The sequence below is a fragment of the Dromiciops gliroides genome, chromosome 3 (genome assembly GCF_019393635.1).
Source record: "Dromiciops gliroides isolate mDroGli1 chromosome 3, mDroGli1.pri, whole genome shotgun sequence".
NCBI lineage: Eukaryota > Metazoa > Chordata > Mammalia > Microbiotheria > Microbiotheriidae > Dromiciops > Dromiciops gliroides.
This window is the reverse complement of record NC_057863.1, coordinates 415,160,030-415,185,405: the sequence shown is the minus strand read 5'-3', so window position 1 is coordinate 415,185,405 and position 25,376 is coordinate 415,160,030.

The following is a 25,376-nucleotide window of genomic DNA, read 5'->3' as shown; positions in this document are numbered from 1 at the left end:
GTGAAAATTGATTTTATGTGTAATTTGGGAAAAAATAAAATTCTAAACTAAAAAAAGAAACTGGTGGAAACCAAATTTCTGATGATAGAACTTTACAAAAATCTACTCTAACAGTCATTAAATTATAGGTATCACAAAATGGTATAGTGTGGTTTCAGAAAAATATTGGATGATGTATAAATTACTACTGAGTAATGTGAGCTGAACAAAGAGAATATCATACAATATAAAAAATATAAAGATGATTTACTTTGAAAGACTTATGAACTCTGATCAACACAATAACCCATCACTATTAAGAAAACTACATTTTGTTAATAAGTACCATAGACAGTGAAGTAATATAAAAATACCACAAGTTTCTCTGTTAAAGGTCTCATTTCTGAAATATAGATAATTAATTAAAATTAAAATTTATAAAAAATACATAAAAGCTATTACCCAAAGGCAGCTAGGTTATGCAGTGAATAAAGCACTAGCCCTGGATTCAGGAGAACCTGAGTTCAAACCTGGCCTCAGACACTTAACACTTACTAGCTGTGTGATCCTTGGCAAGTCACTGAAGGCTCATTGTCCCACACAAAAACATAAATAAATAAATAAAATAAAAAGCTATTGTTGCCCAATTAATATGTCGTCAATGGATATGAACAGGCAGTTTTCAAAGGAAGAAATCAAAGCTATCTATATTCATATTAAAATGCTCTAAATTAATATCATTCTTTTAAAGTTTTGAATTCCAAATTTTATACCTCCTCTCCTCTTTCCCCTACCCCAACCCCCAACCTTGCTGCAGTAAGTAAACAGATATAGGTTATACATGTGCAATTATATAATCATTACCAAATTAGTCATTTTGTATAACAAAACTTGAATCAAAGAAAAAACTGTAACCTCTGTGAACACAGATTATCAGTTCTTTTTTTTGGAGGTGGATAGTATGTTTCATCTTTATTCCTTTGAGATTTTATTGGATCACTGTATTGCTGAGAATAGCTGTCATTCACATTTCCTCATCAAACAGTATCACTGTCTCTGTGCACAATGTTCTCTTGGTTCTGCTCACTTCACTATATATCAATTCATACAAGTCTTTCTATGCTTTTCTGAAATCATCCTGCTTGTCATTTCTTATAGCACAATAATATTACATCACCATTATATACCACAGCTTAGCCATTTCCCAGTTGATGGGCATTCATTTCATTTTTAATTCTTAGCCACTAAAAAAAATCTGCTATAAATATTTTTGTACAAATAGGTATTTTCCTCTTTTTGACAATGTCTTTGCGATATGAACCTAGCAGTGGTATTTCTGGATCAAAAGATATGCACATTTCTATAGCCCTTTGTACATAGTTCCAAATTGCTTTCCAGATTGGTTGGATTTTTTCACAAGTCCACCAACAGTGGATTAGGGTCTCAGTTTTCCCACATCCCCTCCAACATCCAAATGGTTTTTGTTTGTTATATTTGGCATTCTGATAGGTGTGAGGTGATACCTCAGACTTGTTTTAATTTGCATTTCTCTGATATAATAATATTCACTATCTCATTTTTGGTCATATATTCTTCCCCCCTCCATAGATATGACAAGTAACTATTCCTTCCTTTTCTAACTTGTCTATGGTATCACCCTTTATATGTCTAGATCATGTACCTATTTTGACTTTTCTTTGAAGTATGGTATCAGATGTTGGTCTATGCCTAATTTCTGCCATACTAATTTCCAGTTTTCCAAGCAGTTTTTGTCAAATAGTGAGTTCTTATCCCATAGTCTTTGGGTTTATCAAACAGGAGGTTGCTATATTCATTTACTATTGTGTTTTGTGTGACTCACTTATTCCACTGATCCACCTTTTTATTTCTTAGCCAGTATCAAATAGTTTTGTTTGTTTGATGCTTTATAGCATAATTTTAGTTCTGGTACAGTTAAGGCACCTTCTTTTGCAATATTTTTTCACTAATTCACTTAATATTCTTGACTTTTTTCTTCCAGATGAATTTTGTTTTTATTTTTTCTAGCTCTATGAAGCAATTTTTTGGTAGTTCGATTGCTATAGCACTGAGTATGTAAATTAATTTAGGTAGAATTGTCATTTTTATTGTATTAGCATGGCCTACACATGAGCAATTGATATTTTTCCATTTGTTTACAATTGATTTTATTTGTATGAAAAGTGTTTTATAATTGTGTTCATATAGTTTCTAGTTTTGCTTTGGCAGGTAGACTCAAATATTTTATATTGTCTACAATTATATTATTTTTATCTGATGATTTTTAAAAATAATAAACATTTTTATATGTTGACTTGAGTTCCAAATTTTATCCTTCCTTCCCACACTACCCTTAACTCTCCCTGAGGCAGTAAGCAATCAGCTATAGGTTATACATGTGCAATTACCATATTAGTAAAAATTTTGTACAAGAAAATTTGAATAAAAGAAAAAATGAAAGAAAGGGAAAATTGCATGTTTCAGGCTGTGTTATATCAATATCAGTTCTTTCTTTGGAGGTGAATATTATGTTTCATCTTTATCTCTGGGATTCTTTTGGATCATTGCATTGCCTAGTATAGTTAAGTCATTTACAGTTCTTCATTAAACAATATTGCTGTCTATGTGCACAAAGTTGTTTTGGGTCTGCTCACTTCATTATACGTCATTTCATACAAGTTTTTCCAGGCCTCTCTGAAATCATCCTGTTTGTCATTTTTATAGCAAAATAATATTCCATCACCATTATATACAACAGCTTATTTAGCCATTGCCCAATTGATGGGCATTCCTTTGATTTCAAATTCTTAGCCACCAAAAAAGAGCTGCTATAAATATATTTACAAATAGGTCTTTTTCTCTTTGAGGGCATGTCTTTGGGATATAAACCTAGCAGTTATATTTTTCATATGACCATAGATGGCTTTGATTTCTTTTTCTCAAAAATGCCTGCTCATATCCTTTGACCATTTATCAATTGGAGACTGACTTGTAATTTTTATAAATTTGACTCAATATACAATATAATTGAGAAATGAGGCCTTTATCAGAGATATTTGTTTCAAAAATTATTTCCCAGTTTTCTGTTTCCCTTATAATATTGGTTACATTAGTTTTGTTTGTGTAAAAATTTTTTAATTTTATATAATCAAAATGATCTATTTTACATTTTGCTTTACTCTATATATCTTTGTTTTGCTCTGTTTAGCTATTTTTATAGTTTTCCTAATTCTTTGGTCCCAAATTCTTACTCTGCCCATAAATCTGACAGAAAAATGATTCAGTGCTCTCAATTTGTTTATGATATCATCCTTTATATGTAAAACATGTACCATTTTGATCTTACTTGAGTATAAAATGTAAGATGTTGGTTTATACTTTATTTCTGTCATTCAGTTTTCCAGTTTTCCTGGAAGTTTTTGTTAAACAATGAGATTTTGTTCCAAAACCTTGGATCTTTGGGTTTATCATATGCTAGGTTACTATAGTAATTTACTATAGGGTAACTTCTACCTATTCCATTCCACTGATCCAACTTTCTATTTCTTAGGCAGTACCATATTGGTTTTGATAATTACCATTTTATAATACAGTTTGAGATCTGGTACTACTAGATCACCTTCATTTGTATTTTTTTACATGAATTCCCATCATATCCTTGAGTTTCCATTTTTCCTCATTAATTTTGTTATTTTTTGCTAGATCTATAAACTATTTTGGATAGTCTGGTATAGTACTAAATTTATAAATTAACTTAGGTAGGATTGTAATTTTCATCATATTGGCTTAGGCTATCCATGAGCAATTAATAATTTTCCAACTGTTTAGATATTCCTTTATTTGTATGCAATTTTTAAAATATTTTTGCTTACATAGTTCCTGGGTTTGCCTTTGGCAGCTAGACTCCCAAGTATTTTATATTGGTATTTTAAATGGTATTTCTCTTTCTATTGTTGTTGGACTTTGTTGCTCATATATAGAAATGTTGATGATTTATGTGGGTCTTTTATATCCTGCAACTTTGCTAAAGTTGTTAATAATTTTAAGTATTTCTGTTAGTTGATTCTTTACTATTCTGTCTTGACTTGAGTTCCAAATTTTATCCTTATAACTATAAAATTATATCATCTGCAAAGAATGATAGTTTTGTTTCCTCCTTGACTATTCTAATTCCTGCAATTTCTTTTTTTTCCCCTCTAATTGCTAAGGCTAACATTTATACTACAGTCTTGAACTAATAATGGAAATCCTTTCTTCACCCCTGATTTTATTGGGAACACTACTAACTAACAATCATTATCTATAATGCTTTCTGGTGGTTTTAGGTAGATACTGTATATCATCTTAAGGAAAGCTCCACTTATTCCTATGCTCTCTAATCTTTTAAATAAAAATGGGTGCTATATTTTGTCAACAGCTTTCTCTGCATCTTTTGAGATAATCATATGATTTTGGTTAGTTTTGTTACATATGTGGTCAATTATGTTGATAGTTTTCCTAATATTGAACCAACACTTCAATCCTGATATAAATCCCACCTGATCTTGATGTATTATTCTTGTGATAAATTGCTGTAATATTTTTGCTAATATTCTATTTAGAATGTTTTCATCAATATTTATTAGGGATATTGGTTTATCATTTTCCTTCTCTGTGCTCTTCCTGATTTATTTATCACCCCATATTTGTCTCCTAAAAGGAATTTGGTAGGATATCTTCTTCACATGATTTTCCAAATAGTTTATATAGTACTGGAATAAATTGTTCTTTAAATGTTTGGTAGACTTCACTTGTAAACCCATATGGCCCTGGACTTTTTTTCTTAGGGAGTTCATTGATAGCTTATTCAATTTATTTTTCTAAAATGTGCTTATTTGAAGATTTAGTTTCCTCTTCTGTTATTCTGGGCAATTTATAGTTTTGTAAATTTTCAGACATTTCCTTTAGATTATCAAATTTACTGGTATAAACTTGGGGAAATAGCTCCTAATTTTTGCTTTAATTTCCTTTTTGTTGATGGTGAATTCATCCTTTTCATTTTTGATGCTTGTAATTTGGTTTTCTTTTTTCTACTTTTAATCAAATTGATCAAAGGTATATCTATTTTATTGTTTTTAATAGAAACAGCCCTTAGTATGATATATGATTTCTATAGTTTTCTTTGAATTTTACGAATATGTTTTTAATTTTTAGAATATCTATGTTGATATTTAATTGCAGATTTTTAATTTGTTCTTTTTCTAGCGTTTTTAGTTGAAGGCCAAATTCATTGATCTCCTCTATCCTTATTTTTTATATGTAGGCATTTAGACATATAAAATTTTCCCTTAAACATGCTTTGACTATATCCCACAAGTCTGGAATGTTGTCTAATTGTTTTCATTCTCTTTGATGAAATTCTTGATTGTTTCTAAGATTTGATCTTCTACCCACTCATTCTTTTGGATGAGATTATTGTGTTTCCAATTAAATTTTGGTCTATTTTTCCATGGCCTTTATTACCCCTAATTTTTATTTCATCATCATGTGGAAAATATTTATTTACTATTTCTGCCTTTCTGCATTTGACTGTGAGGACTTATATTCTAATACATTGTCAATTTTTTTTTGTAGGTGCCATGTACCACTGAGAAAAAAGGCATATTCCTTTCTATCCCTATTCAATTTTCTCCAGATATCTATCATATCTAACTTTTCTAAAATTCTATTCACCTACTTAACTGCTTTCTTATTTATTTTGTGGTCAGATTTATCTAGTTCTCAGAGTGGAAGGTCAAGGGCCCCAACCAATATAGTTTTGCTGTCTATTTTTTTCTTTAACCCACCTTATTCTCTAAGAATTTGGATGCTGTATCACTTGGTAAATATATGTCTAGTATTTATATTACTTAATTTTCCATGTTACCCTTTAGCGAGATATAGTTTCTTTCATTATCTGTCTCTTTAAATTATGTGTATTTTTGCTTTTGCTTTGTCTGAGATAAAGATTGCTACCACTGTTTTTTTCTTTTATTTTGGCTGAAGCATAATATATTATGTTGCAGCCTTTTACCTTCACTATATGTGTATCTCTCTGCTCCAAATGTATTTCTTGTAAACAACATATTATAGAATTCTCTTTTTTAATCCACTCTGCCACTTCCATTTAATGGGTGAGTTCATCCCATTCACATTAACAGTTATGATTACTAACTCTGTATTTCCTCGCATCCTATTTCCGCTCCCCCTTTTTATACTTTTGTCTATCTCCTTTTTCCTTCTCACTAGTATTTTGCTTCTGACCACCACTTCCCTCAATCTAACATCCCTCCATCAGCCCCATCTCCCTTTTATCTTTCTCCCTTTTTCTCCTAGTTTTACCATCCCTTCTATCATCACCCCACCCTTCTCTTTCCCCTTTCCACTTCTAGTTTCCATTAGGGTAAGATTCCTAGTTGAATATGTTATTCCCTGTTTGAGCCAAATGAGATGAGGCTAAGGTCAAAACAATGCTTACCCCTCCCTTCTTTTCCTCTATTTTATTAGGTCTTTTCTGCTTCTTCATGTGATGTGATTTACCCCATTCTGCCTTCCCTTTCTTCTCCCAGTATAATCCTCTTGGTTGCCCCTTATTTTTTTTATATCAACACATCAAAATCAGCTTATACCCACATGCTCTGTCTATGTGTACTCCTCCTATCTGTCTCAATAAAGATTCTGTTCCCCAAACCTTATTGAATAACATATTTTACCTTTTTATTCTCTTGGGTTTTGTATTTATAGATTGAATTTTCTGTTCATTTCTGGCCTTTTCACTAGGAAAGTTTTAAAGTCCCCTATTTTATTGAATGCCCATCATTTCCCCTTAAAGATTATGATTAATTTTGTGGGGTAGTTTATTCTTTGTTTTAATCCAAGTTCTTTTGCCCTCTAGAATATCATATTACAAGTCCTCTGATCCTTTAATTTCAAAGCTGCCAGATACAGTGTTATCCCAATTGTTGCTCCTTGATATTCAAATTATTTCTTTCTGACTACTTATAGTATTTTCTCCTTTATGTGATAAATCTAGAATTTGGCTCTAAAATAGATTGGAGTTTTCTTTTTGGGGTCTCTTTCAGGAGGTGACCAGTGGGTTCTTTCAATGACTATTTTGTCCTCTATTTCTAAGACATTGGGACAGTTCTTCTTGATAATGACATGAAATATTCTGTCCTGCCTCTGTTTTTGATCATGGTCCTCAGTCTGATTATTCTGAAATTGTCCCTCCCAGATCTATTTTTCCAGGTTTTGTTTTTTTGAAGTGGTATGTTACATTTTCTTCTACTTTTATATTCTTTTGATTCTGCTTTATGTATTCACTGTCTCACTAAGTCATCATCTTCCATCTGCCCAATTCTGATTCTTAAAGAATTGTTATCCTCAGTCAGCTTTTGCATTTGTTTCTCCATTTGACCAACTGTATTTTTTAATCGGTTATCTTCCTCAGTCAATTTTTGTCCAAGCTATAGTCTCTTGCATAGCTCTCATTTATTTTCCCAATTTTTCTTCTACCTCTCTTATTTGATTTATAAAATCCTTTTTGAACTCTTCCAAGAGGGCTTTTTGGTTTTGAGACCAATTCTTCTTCCCCTGTAAGACTTCATGTGTAGGCATCTTGACATTCTTGTGCTCCTCTGAGTTTTGATCCTCCATATACCCATAGCAATTTCCAATGTTGAGGGTTTTTTTTTTCTGTTTCTTATTCTTATTTTAGCCTCTTTCTTGCCTTTTAAAGTTGAGTTCTGTTCCTGGCATAAAGTGTGCATTGTCCCCAGCTTCTTTTGCTGGGACCTAGAAGCCCAATCACTGGCTTTCTGCTCTGAGACCTCAGCTACTTTCAGCTTCCTTACTGTTCTGGAGTTGTCTAATTTAGCTGGGCCCATTGGAGGCCTCACAACTGGATTCTTGTGCCACTAGCTTGCTCAGCTATAATCTCAGTTCTTCAGCTGCTGGTATGTGCTGTGGCTAAAAGCCTTTTGATGACTTGCCCAGACAACTTCTGCACTGAGTTGTGCTTCCCCTTTACTCAGGGGAGATAGACCTTTCCTGAAGACCTTCTTGTTTATCTTAAGACAGAAGATTGTTTCAGTACATCTTTTTTTTTTTTGGTATGGGGCAAAGAGGGTTAAGTGACTTGCCCAGTATCACAGTTAGTAAGTGTCAAGTTTCTGAGACTGGATTTTAAATCAGGTCCTCCTGAATCCAAGGCCAGTGCTTTATCCATTCTGCCACCTAGCTGCCCCCTCAGTCCATCATTATTAAGGTTTTGCAGCTCCAGAATCCACTGAGAGGCTTAATTTAATATTGTTTTTGAAAGAAATTTGGAAGACCTCAGACAATTTTGGTGCTTCTCTTCCCTACCTTGGCTCCACCTCTGGAACTCCTTTTTCTCACATTTTCTTTGTCCTTAATAGAAATGTTTGCATGATTTTCCCTTTATATTTTATATCACATTGCTTGTCTTCTTAATTGGTGTGGAGGGGCATAATAGAGAGAGAAATTGCAATTCATAATTTAAAAAAATAATGTTAAAAGAGAAATAACAAATTTGAAAGATATAATCAGGATCATTTTTATGCAGCTTTTATTCACTTGCGTTTCACATTCAGTGGACTATTTTGTAGGTGGATAAAATGACTAATTTTTGTATTTATATTCAATTATGGACTCAGCTTATGAGGTACAAAGGATAGAGCACTGGACCTAGAGTTGAAATCTGGCCTTAAGCATCTACTAGCTATATGGCTCTAGGCAAATCATTGAACTGCTATCAATTTCCTTAATTGTAAAACAGATTAAAAAAAAAACTACAGCAACAACAACAATAACAACAACACCAATAACATATAACTCATATCACTGTTGTTAGGAACAAAGGAAATGATATTTACAAAAGGCTTAGCATAGAGTCTGGCCTATCATAGATATTTAATAAATAATTGTACTTTCCCAGTTAGTGTGTAAGTTTATCTTCCTAAGTCCATGAAAAATGTGTTTGGGATAAATCCAGTAGCACACAGTAGGATGTGGATATATATATATATATATATATATATATATATATATATATATATATATATATATATATATATATATATATTCTGTTCCCACATGGTTTTTATTTCTCCCCCTATCTCTCTACAATTTGAGAGCTTTTTATTCTGTGTAATGTGGAGACTATGAGTGTCTGGAAAGGTAACATCTATTCAGGGTCAGCAAGGTAGTGTAGTGGAAAAAAACCTGGGTCTGTGTTTTCAAATCTGGCCTCAGACTATCTAACCCTGGGCAAGTTACTTAAACCTGTTTTCCTCAGTTTTCTCATCTGTTTAATGGGCTAGAGAAGGAAATGATAAATCACTCTAGTATTCCTGCCAAGAAATCCCCAAATGGGATTATGAAGAGTTGGACACAACAAAAACACTACTAAATGACAACAGTATTTAATCTATGGTAATGATATAGTTTTGATACCTTTAGTTTGTTGAATTTTCAATGATATTTTTTGGTTTATATTGGTAGTAGGGTTTCTCATATTAGCTTTTTTAAAGAAAATACATTTTCTGTCTGTAAGACTGGTGAGTTGATCAAATCTTTCTAGTTTTTTGTTTATTTATTAAAAGTTTTTCAGGCTGCAATGATTTATTACACAATTTCTACCATTTTCTTGCAAAGTCTTCATTGATTCAGAGCTCCTTAAGGATGCTCTTTTTCTTAAGTGTAGGAGCAATAGCTTTATATAATTATTATGAAATCCTCAGTTTTATAAACATAAAAAGAATATGCTGCGAAAACTATAAAAGACTATACAATTGTGCAGAATCAACAGCTCAAATGAAAAACAAGGAATTGAAGTCAGAACACCTGAGTGCAAGATGTTGTAGGGATCACTAAAAATCTTCATCTCAGTTTCTTTCCTTAAAAAAGTGAAATGATGTGTCCTAATTTCCTAACAGGGATAAATCAAAATAATACTCAAATGCCTTTTAAACTGTAGAGCACTATCAAGTATAAAGTTTGTAATTATGGGATTATTTATTACTTTTTAATACCATAGAAAACTGTGTTGTACCTAAAGAACTATAAATCCAGGGCTTCTGACATGAGTGCTAGTTGCACAATAAAGTTTGTGAACAAACTAAGTCATATAATTCTTAACTTGTACTACAGGGAATATCGTACTGTGTGTTCCAATTGTATCATATAAAAATACAGAATAAACTAAATCTATGAGCTAAAATTCCTCTAGCATTCATTCAAAATAAAACTATTAAACTACTTAAATACTGTTCTTCAAAGCGGATGTTGAATCTGTTTTCCATCTTGTCCTAAAAAAAGTAAGAATGTGATCTATAAATAGTTAGCTTTTCACATTTTATTTCTTCTCTGATGGATGTACTAGCTTAAAGTCATTAAAAAAGAACCTTTCAGAGACCCGTGCACAGCTGTAAAATATTTCTGTAGAAATTTCATTCAGGAAACAAAATGGAAGAAATGTCCTTGCAGGAACCAAACTTTTTATTCTTTTAGAACAAGGTACAGTTTCATGGCCCTAAGCCAATCTGTAGATGCTTTCTATTTATTATTAATGTGACAAAATTCTAGATAACAGAAACAGTGAAAGTATGAGGTTGCCATGGAAATGCATTACTCAAGATGAATCTAAAAATATTCCCTCCTCCCCTATTGTAATAAATGTACTATAATATAATTTGAAGGCTACCAATGATACTGTCAAATGCCATCACTCCACAGATTTCTGTTAGTCACTGGGATTTCAAGGATTTTATTGTATAAGTGGCTTCATGGTCATTTGTTAAAAGACAGCTTTTGATTATTAAAGGATCATAGCATTTAGAAGTAGCATAGATGTTAGAGAATATCAAATCCATCTACCAATGCCTATTTTACCTAGATATCAAAAGGTAAGGGTCAAAGGGGTTGTGGTGTTTTGTACAGACTAACTTAATTAGATATCATTAGAGTATACATAAAACATGAAGCTAGTGTTCTTTTCTCAGAAGGAAAACATTCACACACACACATATACACCCTTACCTATCATCATTTATACCTCTTCACCCCACACAAAATGAAACTTCAGTGAATAAAGAATTTGGGTAATGTGGATAGGAAGGAAAGAATTGCATGTATTTGGTGAATATGTGCAAGGGTATAGAACTTGCAATAGAATGTAATTGTTTAATATTCTTAAAATAAGATTCCCAATATGATGTAATAAATTTATTAACATCATGGCACAATTAAAATGGACTACTTAGAAAGCAGGACTTTGGAACCATGCACACAGTAATTGCTAGCTGAATTATGATGGGCAAGGCATTTAAGCTCTCTGAGAATCAGTTTTCCTCATTTTAAATGAAGATAACCATAATTGCAATCTTAGGCACTGTCATAAAGTACAAAGAACCTTCAAGTACTTGCAAATCTTCAAGTCCTATATAACTGGAAGTTTTACTACTGCCTTGTTCAGTACCACAATTATTATATAAGGAAAGTAGTTTTCTAGACCTTTCAATTAATCTTCTTTTTTTTTTTTTTTTTTTTTTTTTTGCAGGGCAATGGGGGTTAAGTGACTTGCCCAGGGTCCCACAGCTAGTAAGTGTCAAGTGTCTGAGGCTGGATTTGAACTCAGGTCCTCCTGAATCTAGGGCCGGTGCTTTATCCACTGCGCCACCTAGCCGCCCCCCCCCTTTCAATTAACCTTAATCCATATATTCCTTTACATCTAGGCTCGGGTACCACCTCCTATATGAAGTCTTTCCTGATCCTACCTTCATGTCCATTGTTAAAGCTCTTCCCTACCTACAATTTCTTCATACTTACTTGAATTCATGTTGTGGATTTCAGTACAATGTAAGCTTTTCTAGGGTAGGAATTATTCATTTATGTGGTTGGCTTCACATTTCTTACCTAATAAGAGTCTAATAAATATCTGTGCTATTACTGAATTGTTTATTGAATCAAAACCAAGCAGCTATTTTCTTGGCAATTCAGAGAATTGAGAACTTAATAGACCACCATGTTTCAATTTTTCTTACTATGAAGTACACTTATATATATTTTTTACATCCTCAGTGAAGTGCGAGCAAAACAATAAGTAGCATTCCTAACCATTGGCAAAAGGTAAGAATATGAACTATTTGTGGGACTAAAAAAGGGGGGAAAGTGAAAAGAAGGAACCCCCCAAAATCTTAGTTTTGGAGTATAACATGAAATATAAATGTATATATATATATATATATGCATGTGTGTGTATTATATATATATATAATGTATATATTATTTATATATCAGTATGTGTGTGCACACACATTTTTATGTTTATTAATAGGTAGAGGGTATGGCTGTATGTATGCATGTATGTGTGTATGCAAGTATACATGTTCTTTGAGCCATGTCAGTCAAAATAACTTTGATTTAAATAAATTATTTTGATAATTTAAGGGGGCAAATGAAATAGGCTACTTCAAATATGTCAAATTTAAATCTAAATTTTCTCAAATGTGCCCAAAACACTCCAAATATTCTCTTTGTATTGTCCATATAGAACTTGGGTTATGATTGAATCAGAGTAGCAAAAAGGTGTAATGCCAGTTTATCATCACACATATACCAGTCTTATAATTTAGCTCCCACCATGATTTTCCAAAATTCTTTTAGAAGCTCAGATTTACGTGGTATCAGTAAAACATTACTTTCTATTACTCAAGATCTTCTAGGTTTCTTTTTGTTTTGTTTGTTAAACAAGTTTATATTGTTATTTCTTTAGCATCTTAAAGTGAATTTAAAGACACTTTCCCCAGGCATGATTATTTATCTGCAACCATATTTGTAGTCTATTTCTAACTACATTAATTATTTCATGGAACAATGGTCATTTTTTTTTCTCGCTTTTCATAGTTATCCTGAAAGTCTGAAATATTATTGGTAACAGTCTTGTAGATGTCATATAAATAGCCCAAGAATAGCCTCTAGAAAATCATGAAACCATTCTGATCAATTCCACAACAAATTTATATTATATAATCTCAGTTGGGCTATCACTGCTGCTAGGAAACCTTACTCTACCTTTCCTATGAATTCACTATCCAACATTCCAGTTTTCATGCATTTTCAAACCTCCCATGACTCCCCCTCTTCCAACCCTCTCAACTGAATTCCTTGTGTGATGTTTAAAATCTAATTTGGGTTCTTATCTGCCCCCCCCATTTTGGGGGGGAAACTGGTTAAAATTTACTGATAAATTCAGCAAGAGTTTATGTTTTTAAGTATTTATTAAAGTGTATTAGAAGTTAGTGAAGAGAGAAAACTTTAGTTTAGATCTAAGCGGGATAGCCAGAGAGAAAACCTGCCTTTACCTCACAATCTATGTGAAGTTCTGCCACCACAAGTCAGTTCTGGACAAAAAAGGGACCCTCCCTTTTTCTCTCTCGGCCTCCAAGCCAAAGTCTGAATGAAAAAAGAAGACCCAGTGAGAGGGCCTTACTTCCTAATTACTGTTTCCCTCCCCAAAAGTGGAGGTCCTTCAAGCTCATTGTTTGAGGGTGGTCTCCTGTTGATTTCATAGTCCACAGCCTCTGAGAACACCCCACTCAAGGGAGCCAGGCATGGTCTCAATTTTATCAATCTTAAGTAGGTTCTCAGTCAGTTTCTCAGTCTTACCCAATTGAATCAATTCCAAATCAATCTTCAGGTGAGGCCCCTGGGCATCTGACAAATCCCATTATTTTATCACACTCTTATTTTACAGGGGAAAAAAATAAGGTCATTCATCATAAATTCCTTCCCCCTCTCTTTTTCTTCTATTACTCAAGTACCTTCTGCTACTATTTCTTCCTTTACCCCTAATTCATATAATAAAGTGCCCTGATCTTTAACGAGGGTAAACCCTATACTTCTTCAGATGATCCCAATACATCCTGTCTTTGCCAACAGATTGTCCCATCAACACCACCTCTGAAGATCTGATTGAAACAAATTAGTAAGCTTGATTTTACTCTATTATGGTGGATATATTTTGTCAGGGATGATCTATTTTATTTAAAAGGCACAAGAAGTTTCCAGTATGCAAGCCTTAATCAAATATAGTCTAGAAGAGGAATCTTATTGATTCAATACAGGAAAGTATGAATTTAGTAAGTGATACAACATGTCTTGCAACAAGGGAGTAACAAATCTATTGGCTATGCCACATTTTGATGTTTATGTGATAGAGAGAACTAAAGCAAATGTATAAGAATACAAATCATTCCCCAAATGAAAAATGGTCAAAGAATATAAACAGGCAATTTTAAAATGAAGAAATTAAAGATATCTATAGTCATATGAAGACATGTTCTTAATCACAATTGACTAGAGAAATGAAAATGAAAACTACACTGAGGTACAACCTCAACCTATTAGATTGGCTAATAAAAAAAAAAGGAGGGGAGCAGCTAGATGGCACAGTGGAAAGAGCACCTGCCCTGGATTCAGGAGGACCTGAGTTCAAATCCAGCTTCAGACACTTAACACTTACTAGCTGTGTGACCTTGGACAGGTCACTTAACTCCAATTGCCCTGCAAAAAAAAAAAAAATTGGGGAAGCTAGGTGGCACAGTGGATAAAGCACTGGCCCTGGATTCAGGAGGACCTGGGTTCAAATTTGGGCTCAGTCAGTTGACACATTACTAGCTGTGTGACCCTGGGCAAGTCACTTAACCCTCATTGCCTCACACACACAAAAAGAGGGGAAGCTAGGTGGTACAATGGATAAAGCACTAGCCCTGGATTCAGGAGTACCTGAGTTCAAATCCAGCCTCAGACACTTGACACAAACTAGCAGTGTGACCCTGGGCAAGTCACTTAAACCTCATTGCCCTGCAAAAACAAAACCAGAAAAAAAGAAAGGAAAAGGATAAATGTTGGAGAAGATGTTGGAAAATTGGAACACTGACATATTGTTGGTGGAGTTTTGAATTGATCCCGCCATTCTGGAGAGCAATTTGGAACTACACCCAAAAGGCTATAAAACTGTGCATACCCTTTGACCCAGAAATACCACTCCTAGTTTTATATCCCAAAGAGGTCATAAAAAGGGAAAAGGACCCACAGGTACAAAAATTGTTATAACAGCTCTTTTTTTGGTGTGAAAGAATTGTATACTGAGGGGATACTCTTCAGTTAGGGAATGGCTGAACAAGTTGTGGTGTATGAATGTAAAGGAACACTATTGTGTTGTAAAAAAAAATAATGAAAATGCAGATTTTGGAAAAAAGAACCTGTAAAGACTTACATGATTCTTAGTGAATTGAGCCAAATAAGGAGTACATTTTACACAGTAACAGCAACATTGGGCAATGATCAACTATGATAAGTTTCACTCTTCTCAGCAATGCAATGATCTAAGACAATTCCAAATGACTTATGATGGAAAATGTTCCCCACATCCAGAAAAACAGACAAAAACAAACAAAGAAACAAACTAAAACTATCAATTCTGAATATAGATTTAAGCATACTATTTTATCTGTTTTTTTTTCTTTCTTGTGTTTTTTCCCTTTGGTTCTGATTCTTCTTTCACAAGTGACTAATATGTTTAACATGATTGTACATGTATAACATATCAGATTGCTTGCAGACGTTGGGAGTGGGGGATTAAGGGAGGGAGGATGAAAAATTTGGATCACAATATTTGTTTTTAAATGAATGTTGAAAAGTATCTTTACATTCAATTAATTGAAAAAATACTATTAAGAAAAACTAGACATTGGGGAAAACCTAAACGAATGTGGGCTCATGCTGACAGACTTTATAAAGGCATATTAACTCCAGGCTTACACTTAGAATCCTGAGGGGGAAATGACAATTACCCTATCTGCACCTAATTTGACAATGCAAATGAAATTTTGGATAAGGAACACCAATGTATATAATTACTCTAGTATTTTTTCTAAAACATAAATAATAGCATTTTTTTTACTTTTTATTTTGTTAACATAGTAACTGCAATATAATCCTATTTTTCATGGTAACAGAAGAATCCAAAACATATCCCTCTTAGGTAACTATTTTTTTTCAAAATGAAACGTTCATTCATAAATATTTCTATTTCAAAATCGCTCATGGCTATATATATATATATATATATGTGTGTGTGTGTGTGTGTGTGTGTGTGTGTGAGATTTTTTTAATTAAATGAACATTAAGAATATGACACTATTACTTCTGTCATTGGAAGGTAAATCACATAATATAATAGACATCATTATTTGAACTTAAATGGATTTTAGGTAATACACTCCGTCAAGTAACTTTTAAAATAAGGCAAAGAACTATATTAAATCATGATTAGACTGATTTTCCTGTTTTCCAAGGGCATCATGACTTTCCTTTCTTCTGTTACTCTCATTAGTACAATGACTAAGAATATCTATGTTGTTGGCCTCCCCTGCTGCAAAATATTTTTCAATCTGCTATAGTCAACCTGTCAACTTTTTTTTTCAGATTTATCTTGAGGATCTTGTTTTCTTTTTTTTCTCTTTCTGCACTCAAATATGAAAGAAAATAAAAGTTTTAAAAGAGGGTTACATTCTCAATGGTTTCTGGATATTACACTCATATTTGGATCAGAGAATTAGATAAAACTTCTTGTAAAGTGTACAGTTATCATATACTTGGTTTTGTTGAATTTAACACTAAGAATATTGTGAAAAGGGATGAGTTTCCCAAATAAAGTAGCAGCTTTGGTTTTTATTTGAACAAAGAAAGATAAAGTATATAAATAATCTATGAAATTCTGGAAATATTACTTTGCACTTTTTTGCCTGAAAAGTACATTTAGTGTTTTTGCATTGTTAGTGTCAAGTTATAATAAAAATACAGTTTCCTAAAGGCTTTGCAACAAGGTGGAAAACAAAGAGCAAATACTTTTCTAAAGTATTTTCATGAGATGAATATATTATAAGATTTAATCACAGTTGATTCAATGTATTCACTCAGTACCTCAAAGCTACCTTTCAAATCGTTACTTACATAGAGGGTTTAGGATCACATGCCAGTATGTCATATATAATGGTTTGAATAAGTCTAAATAGAATTCATTGTATCACATAACTCATTCTACCACACATTTTACCTACAATTTGAGATAAATCTATTTTAATAAATAATAATGAATTGTTAAAAGGACATTCTTTTAAATAAATAATCTACTTCTTGGATTCCTTTCTTTTCCTCAAAACATAGCAAAAGTACAACCTTCAACATGAAGCTTTTCCTCATCCCCTAGTTACTTGTACCTCTTCCTACCATTTTCTTTTTGGGTGGGAAAATGAGGGTTAAGTGACTTGTCCAGGGTCACAAAGCTAGTGTCAGGTGTCTGAGGTCAGATTTGAACTTAGGTCCTCTTGAGTCCATGGCTGTTGCTATATCCACTGCGCCACCTAGCTGCACCCCTCCTCCTACCTTTTAACTCATATTATAGTACAACCGTTCATTTTATAAATAAAGAAACTAAATTAAAGAGAGGTTACATTACTCTCCCAAGTTTACTCAACTAGGAAAGTGATAAAAATTTACTTTTCTTTTGACACAAAACCCTATTCCACTTCTGTTGCCTCACATTGCCTTTTGTTATATGCCACTAGTTTTACTAAAAGTCAAATTGAACTCCTATTATAAAAGTAAAAAAGCAATGCACTCTTGTGGGCACTTTTGGGACACATAGATCTAGATATTGGTTTTGCTTTTAAGGTTGGTTTTGAGTTTAAGATGTCTCCTGGAAATCCATCTTGAGATGTCAGAAAGGAAATTGGACATGCAGTATTGATGGTCTACAAAGAGATTCAGGCAGAACAGGTAGATATGAAAATAATCAGCAAAGAAATGGCAATAATGTTTGTGGGAATTGATGAGATCACTAACTGAAGTGGTATAGAGGGAAAAGAGAAGAGGCTCCAGGATAGAACCCTGTGTTCTACCTATAGTTAGAGTGCATGATCTAGTTGCAAATCCAATAAATGAGACTGAGAAGAAGTGGTCTCACAGTTAGGAGGATAACCAGGCAAGAGTGGTATCCCAAAAATCTAGAAAGAAGAGAGCCTAAAGGAACAATGTATGATCAACCCTGTCAGAAAGTTTGAGGAGAATAAGAATTGAGGAAAGACTGTTGGATTTACCAATTAAGAGATTGTTGGTAACTTTGGAGAATTTTAGTGGCATGATGAGGTTGAAAGACAGATTGTAAGGTATTAAGAAGTGAACTGGAAGAGAAAGTGTGAAAGTGCAGACACCTATATCAAATGGCATAGCTAGCTAGCTAGCTACAGCTAGAGATAGAGATACATATATATGTCTATATAGACATATATATGTCTATATATAATTGATTCCCAATGACATTTTACTTTTTTTACTTTCTTTTATTTCTATAGTTTTTAGTCCTAAATCCTCTATTTCCCCTGCCCCTTACCACCCACTGAGGAGACAAGAAATTATATCAGTTATACATGTGAAATCATGAAAAACATATTTTGGTATTATCCATGTTACAAAAGAAAATACACACATATTCACATACCCCAATACAATAATGAAAGTGAAAATTTTATCTTCAATCTGCACTCAGAGTTCATAGGATCTATACATGGAGGTTGTAGAATTTTTCATCATGAGTCCTTTGGAATTGTCTTGGATTGTATTGCTCAGAAGCAACTCATTGTTTCTTTTTTCCCTTTCTTTCCTTCCTTCCCTCCTTCCTTCCTTCCTCCTTCCTTCCTTCCTTCCTTCTTCCTTCCTTCTTCCTTCCTTCCTTCCTTCCTTCCTTCCTTCCTTCCTTCCTTCCTTCCTTCCTTCCTTCCTTCCTTCCTTCCTTCCTTCCTTCCTTCCTTCCTTCCTTCCTTCTTTCTTTCTTTCTTTCTTTCTTTCTTTCTTTCTTTCTTTCTTTCTTTCTTTCTTTTTTGCAAGGCAATCAGGGTTAACTGAATTGCCCAAGGTCACACAGTTAGTAAGTGTCAAGTGTCTGAGGCTGGATTCGAATTCAGGTCTTCCTAAAACCAAGGCTGCTCATTATTTCTTATAGGACATTAGTATTCCATCACACTCATATGCCATATCATTTTCAGCCATTACCCAATTGATAGAAATACCCTCTCTTTCCAGTTCTTTGCCACCATGAAAAGAGCTGCTATAAATATTTTTTTTTATACAAATAGGTCCTATTCCATTTTCTTTGTTCTATTTGAGAGTAGATGACCTTGTAAAGGAGTTTAGCTACAAAGGCAGAGTAAATATAGTACAATACTGTGAATGAAAGGAGCAAGTTAGGGTTTTTCAAAATATTGAGCTAGAATATGAAGAGCCTTGAATGCTAGTGTCTTAACATTGGAGCCTTTGGTTACAATTTTGGCATAGAATACACATGATCTTAGAATGCAAAAATAATGATTAATAAATAATTAGACATTATCATAAGGTATAGGAATCAAGAGAAAATGATTCAAAAGTGGGCCTTATACATACCGTAGTCAGTTGATAGATGGACTCCTTATGCTATTCCCCACAGAGTGCCTCTAGCTAGGTCTTGATACCAGCATACTGTGATATGAGCATTTTGTCGAGATTGTGATTGTTTTTTATCCCTGGGAACTAGATAATATGTCAATACTGGGGTCATTCAGTCAATTGTTAAAAAATGTCTATACACCTTGAAACATGTCTATGGACTCTATCTTTTCTCCCCTATTATAACAGCATTTCTTCCTAGTATGTGCCTTCCCATTTGAACTTTGTTTTCCTTAAAACACCTAATTAAATTCTTCCTATTGTGATGTTTAAAATATAAAAATGTGGTCACCTTAAATTAGACTCTTTAGCGCCAGTCTTTGGGCATTAAGCATTTATTAAAGTATAGTAGGTATTAGTAAAAAGTAAAACACTTGGAGTACAGAAAGTTAAGAAAAAGCCTATCTAGACTAGAGTTCCAGACTAGTCTGGTTCTTCCTCAAGTCTTCCACCTGGAGCCTGCTTCAACCATAAACTGCTCCTGCAAACTGAGTGTGGAGGCTTTTTATAGGTCCAGAACAGAGTCAGTCCTTACACACCATTTCAGGCTGATTGGTTAGCATCATCCAAAGTCACTGGACTTGAAGGTGGTCTCATGTTGAGTTCAAAGTACTTAGCTTCTGAGAACAATACCTTCTTTTTTTGGGGGGGGCAGTGGGGGTTAAGTGACTTGCCCAGGGTCACACAGCTAGTAAGTGTCAAGTTTCTGAGGCCGGATTTGAACTCAGGTACTCCTGAATCCAAGGCCGGTGCTTTATCCACTGAGCCACCTAGCTGCCCGAACAATACCTTCTTAAGGGCCAGCCAGGTATGGTTACAATCTAATTAACTTTAAGTAGGCTAATCAGCAAAGTCAATCACTCTCACTTAATTAAATCAGTTTAGATTAATCTCCAGGTTGGCCTTTGAGTATCTGCCAAATCCCATTATTTTTTCACACTATGTTTACCATCCCTCATAGTACTCTGTCCTCGGGCTGTACATAGAGTAATACAGTAAATACTGCAACAACACCTGGTCAAAGTCCAGTACATTCTCAGTAAAGAATCTAGACTTTAGTCTTTTCTAAAGGAGGACCCCTGGAGATCCTAATCAGGAGAAGCAATTATTAATACTGGACTTATTTTGAGCTAGTGAATTGTTAGGTCCAATGGAAAATTTCAAAGGAGCATCTGGTGCTCCAAACCAAACCCACAGCTGCTAAACAGAGAAGCAGAGAGTGAATATGAAAAGAATCATGATTTGATAATTTGTTCTATACATGAACACATATTTTCTGGTAAAAATAAAACAACAGCATTGGAATGTGACTATCTTAATTTTTATGAAGCAAATGGTAAAACACTTTTTAAAATTTTGTACATTTTCTAATTATATATATGTATATATGTGTGTGTATGTGCATGTATTTCCAAAATGCAATCAAATCTATCTCTTTTTAATTAGCCATTGGAATAAATGAATGAAATACTACATCAGATCCCACAGGAGGGAAGAAGTGATAGGAAGAAGGAATAGATATCATTACCTCCAAAATCCAAAAATATTTTTAAAATGTTTCTTCAGTTTTACTTGTATGCTTTAGGCAAGGGCATTGCCTTCACTAAGAGCTCACAATAAGTCAAATCTCTGTAATTTTTCAGCCAAATTATCAGTCTTGCTACATTCCCATGTGCCAGGTTGTTATTTTCTGCACTGGCCTTCAACCCATCAGAAAAATCATATCATTAGAGCAATACAGAAAAGATCAAATTGCATTTAAAAGGTAAGAGATAGGAGCATTGTTTCGCAAACTGGAAGAATTTCTCAGCCAAAAGGGGAGATCATGCTTGCATGAGTTTTACCTAAAGGCTTACTTAAAACCCTCTGCAATAAATAAATAAAGACACAGAAAGCTAAAGCTACCTTGATTTTGGTATATGTTGGTGTTCTCTATGAAAGCTCTGATTTCAGATTCATATTTCTATTGACACTTTTCAAAAATGTTTTAAATATATATATGTGTGTGTGTATATACATATATATACATACATACATAAATACATACATTGGTGAAATGGAAATAAAGTGTTATGTGATTCTAACATGTTAGTTTTATATGCATGAAGAGATATAAACAAAATTATTAGATCTTGTCTTGAATCTATGCTCTTAACCTGATATTTCCCATCATTCTCATAAAAACTTTGAATAAATTATGGCATTTTTCTTGAGTAAAAAACAATAATTTGACAAGTGCTTCCATAACTGTATTAATCAAATTATAGTGCATGGTGTGGATGTATAATATAAATTTTTGTTATATACATTTTCATAAGGTTGACTCTGCACACCCAAAATAAACAAACAAACAAACAAACAAACAAATAAAGTAGCTTCAATCATATGCCAAGAAGATCTAAATTTAGTCTCCATTTTTTCCTATAAAGCCATGTTTGTTTACTGAACTATACTCAATCTATTCTTTTTTATTATTATTTAAAAAGAGATTGGATGTGGAGAACATGATATGTTCTCAAATTCTTCTGACAGCTTCTGTAAAAAGAGTTCAGTACAAAGGAGAATTCTTAGATTTGAATTTTTAATTTTGGCTGTGAACAGAAAAACCACTTGAAATCCCCAAAATTTTGAAGAATCAAGATTTTTTCTATAAGAGGATAAAGATACTGACATTTATTTTGTACTATAACATTTGCATTTTGCTATTTGTTTTATATCTATTGTTATTTATTTGCAGTTTGTCTCCCCAGATATTTGAGGGCAAGGCTTTATCTTTTATTTCTTTCATACCTTTTATCAGGACCTAACTAACAGCAACAAGAACCATGAGAAATATGTGATTGAGAATATTATGAATGGGAAAACTTTTAAAGTAGTCAGTTATAAGAACGTCCTAGGGGGCGGCTAGGGGGCGGCTAGGTGGCGCAGTGGATAAAGCACCGGCCCTGGATTCAGGAGTACCTGAGTTCAAATCCGGCCTGAGACACTTGACACTTACTAGCTGTGTGACCCTGGGCAAGTCACTTAACCCCCATTGCCCCACAAAAAAAAAAATAAGAATGTCCTAAAAGAAATTATGATTGCAGTGGCTGCACCAATGCTTCATACACCAAAAGCTAATGTCAATGTCTTGGGTCTCATAGAAAACTAAGAGACCAGGCAGTCCTTGAAATATTGCTCACTACCCTATCCTGATATTTTGTTACCTTCTTATTTCCTAGGATCATAAAATCATAGAATTAGAATTGCAAGCAACCTTAGTGGTCATCTAGTCCCATCTCTACATTTTTTTTGAGGGGCAATGAGGGTTAAGTGATTTGCCCAGGGTCACACAGCTAGTACGTGTCAAGTGTCTGAGGTCAGATTTGAACTCAGGTCCTCCTGAAACCAGGGCCAGTGCTTTATTCACTGAGCCACCTAGCTGCCCCCTTATCTCTACATTTTAAAGATGAGAAAATAAAAGCTCTGATATGAAATGATTTGTGTAAGGTCAGATGAATAGTAATTAGCACAGCCAGCATTTGAACCCAGGAGCAAATCTTGCCATACCTCTATGTCTCTCCTTTGGTAAGTCATGTAACTTTGTCAAGGAACTCAGGGTGGTGGTGGTAGAGATGGAATGAAAGTATCCATGACGGGGTATAGTGTTGAAGTCCAAAAGGTCTAAAGCAGAGTTCCCCTGTCAGTCTATAAAGCATCCCTAAGCCCTTGGTGCTCTGCCTGCAGGTCACTCCTACAATCAGCCTCAGCTCGAAGTAAAGGTTGTCAATCACTGTTCCCCATTAGTTTTCTCTGATATCCTATGTTATGTGATACTCAAATGACAGCTTATTGTCACTTCAGATGTTCATACCCCTATATAACTCTTTTCTTGTTTCTTTTAATAATTTCCAGCCGAGAGCACCAGAAGTATCCTACTTTGTGCAAAATCTTGCCGTGATCTCCATGCTACTTGCTTCCAAGTCATAAGCAAATTTTGCTAGTCACTATTCCCTATCAGCTTTCTCTGATGTCCCATGTGACATGTTATTTGTCAGGCAGCTCATGCTAACTTTGGACTTCCTCAACTCCTATATTTTTAAATATAAATTTTTAATTTTAAATATATATTTTTAAAATTATACCTGGGGCAGCTAGATACTGCAGTGGATAAAGCACCAGCCCTGGATTCAGGAGGACCTGAGTTCAAATCTGGCCTGACACTTGACACTTACTAACTGTGTGACCCTGACCAAGTCACTTAACCCTCATTGCCCTGAAAAAAAAAAGTGTGTGTAGATAGATAGATAGATAGAGATAGAGACAACTATAGCTATAGCTGATAGAGATATAGAAAAAATATAGATATAGGCAGCTATAGCTATAGATATATCATTTATGCTGTACCTACTATGTATCATGTGTGGTAAAAATTATTAGAATGTGGTAAAAATTATTTGTGGTAAAAATTATTGGAGTTTTAGCTGACTCATTTGGGAGGGGCCTACCCTGAAGTTATGTATGCTACTGAGGTCATAAGGAGAACTCTCCATAGGCAGTTTTTGAAGGACCTCCCCTTTTGGGGGAGGAAGATTGAACACTCCATGAAGGGAGGCTGAGGCGCTTCTGGAACGTGAGCTCTCTCTCTCTCTCTGGTTTCTGCCCTTCCAGTGGCATGAGCCACTGTAAACTTTCTAGGTTTTGGTGAGTGAACACAGAAAACCCTAAATTCCTTTGAATTAGCTTAATTGGAAATGATCTAGGGGTTGCATAGGTTAAGTTTAGAATTAAGGAGAATTTATCTGTATTTCTTTTTCCTATTTCCATATCTTTGATTTTTATTAGCTTCACATTTGTTGTTTAATTAATTCCCAAGTAATAAAATCTGATCCTTTGGTAAATTCAAGTTTAAAGGGTTCTTTCTTATTGGCCTGAGAAAAATATCTAAATATCTAAAAGGGCAGTTCAGAGGGGAGGGACCACAATATTTTGGTGAGTCACCCAATTAACTCTCCGTATATCAAACATTTATATAATGTTAGCTTCTAGAAAACATCTTTTACTCTACAATGCATTTATATGATATAACAAGTAAGATTTGAGTAATACTTTAAGCTTTGAAACATAATTTATATACTTTTTTTGATTTCACATAATTTGAGAGTTGACAGGGGCTTTAGAAGCTACCTACTCCAGTGTTATAAGGGGAATTTACATATCAAAATTTCCTTAAATTTATGAAATCTTGTATCTCATTCAAAAAGCCAAAAGGATTGGAGTGGGGAGAGCACTTTTTAAAAAAAGAAAGAAATACTTTCATCACTCATGAAATGCTACCTATTTTACACTTTAATGGTCCTGGTTTCCATCATTTATCAACTGATTATCTCAAAGACCCATATTACAACCCCATATAATCTCCAATTTACCATGTTCCCTCTACCCAAATGATTGATGCACTCCATGTAAGCTTTTTTTTTATTATATGAGCTCTAAGTATTTATTCATAGCATATCAGAATTTTTCTTTCTTCTTAACTATTATCTTCCTGAGAAGTTCAGTACAAGTATGGAGAGGAAGAAAAGTACATGCCAGCATGCATGGGATAGGGAACTATGTATGGAGACCAAGAGATTTTAGAGTACAATGGTAGAGTTCTCCTTAGGTAGGACAGATATTTGGCAACTAGAAGCAATTTGGGAAAGTAGACTCAGAGGACACAGAGGAGAAAATTTTGAATCAGAGTACTTGGGTTTCAATCCTAGTTCTGTCATTTAGCTAAGTGGCACAGTAGATAGAGTTTCTAGCCAGGAATC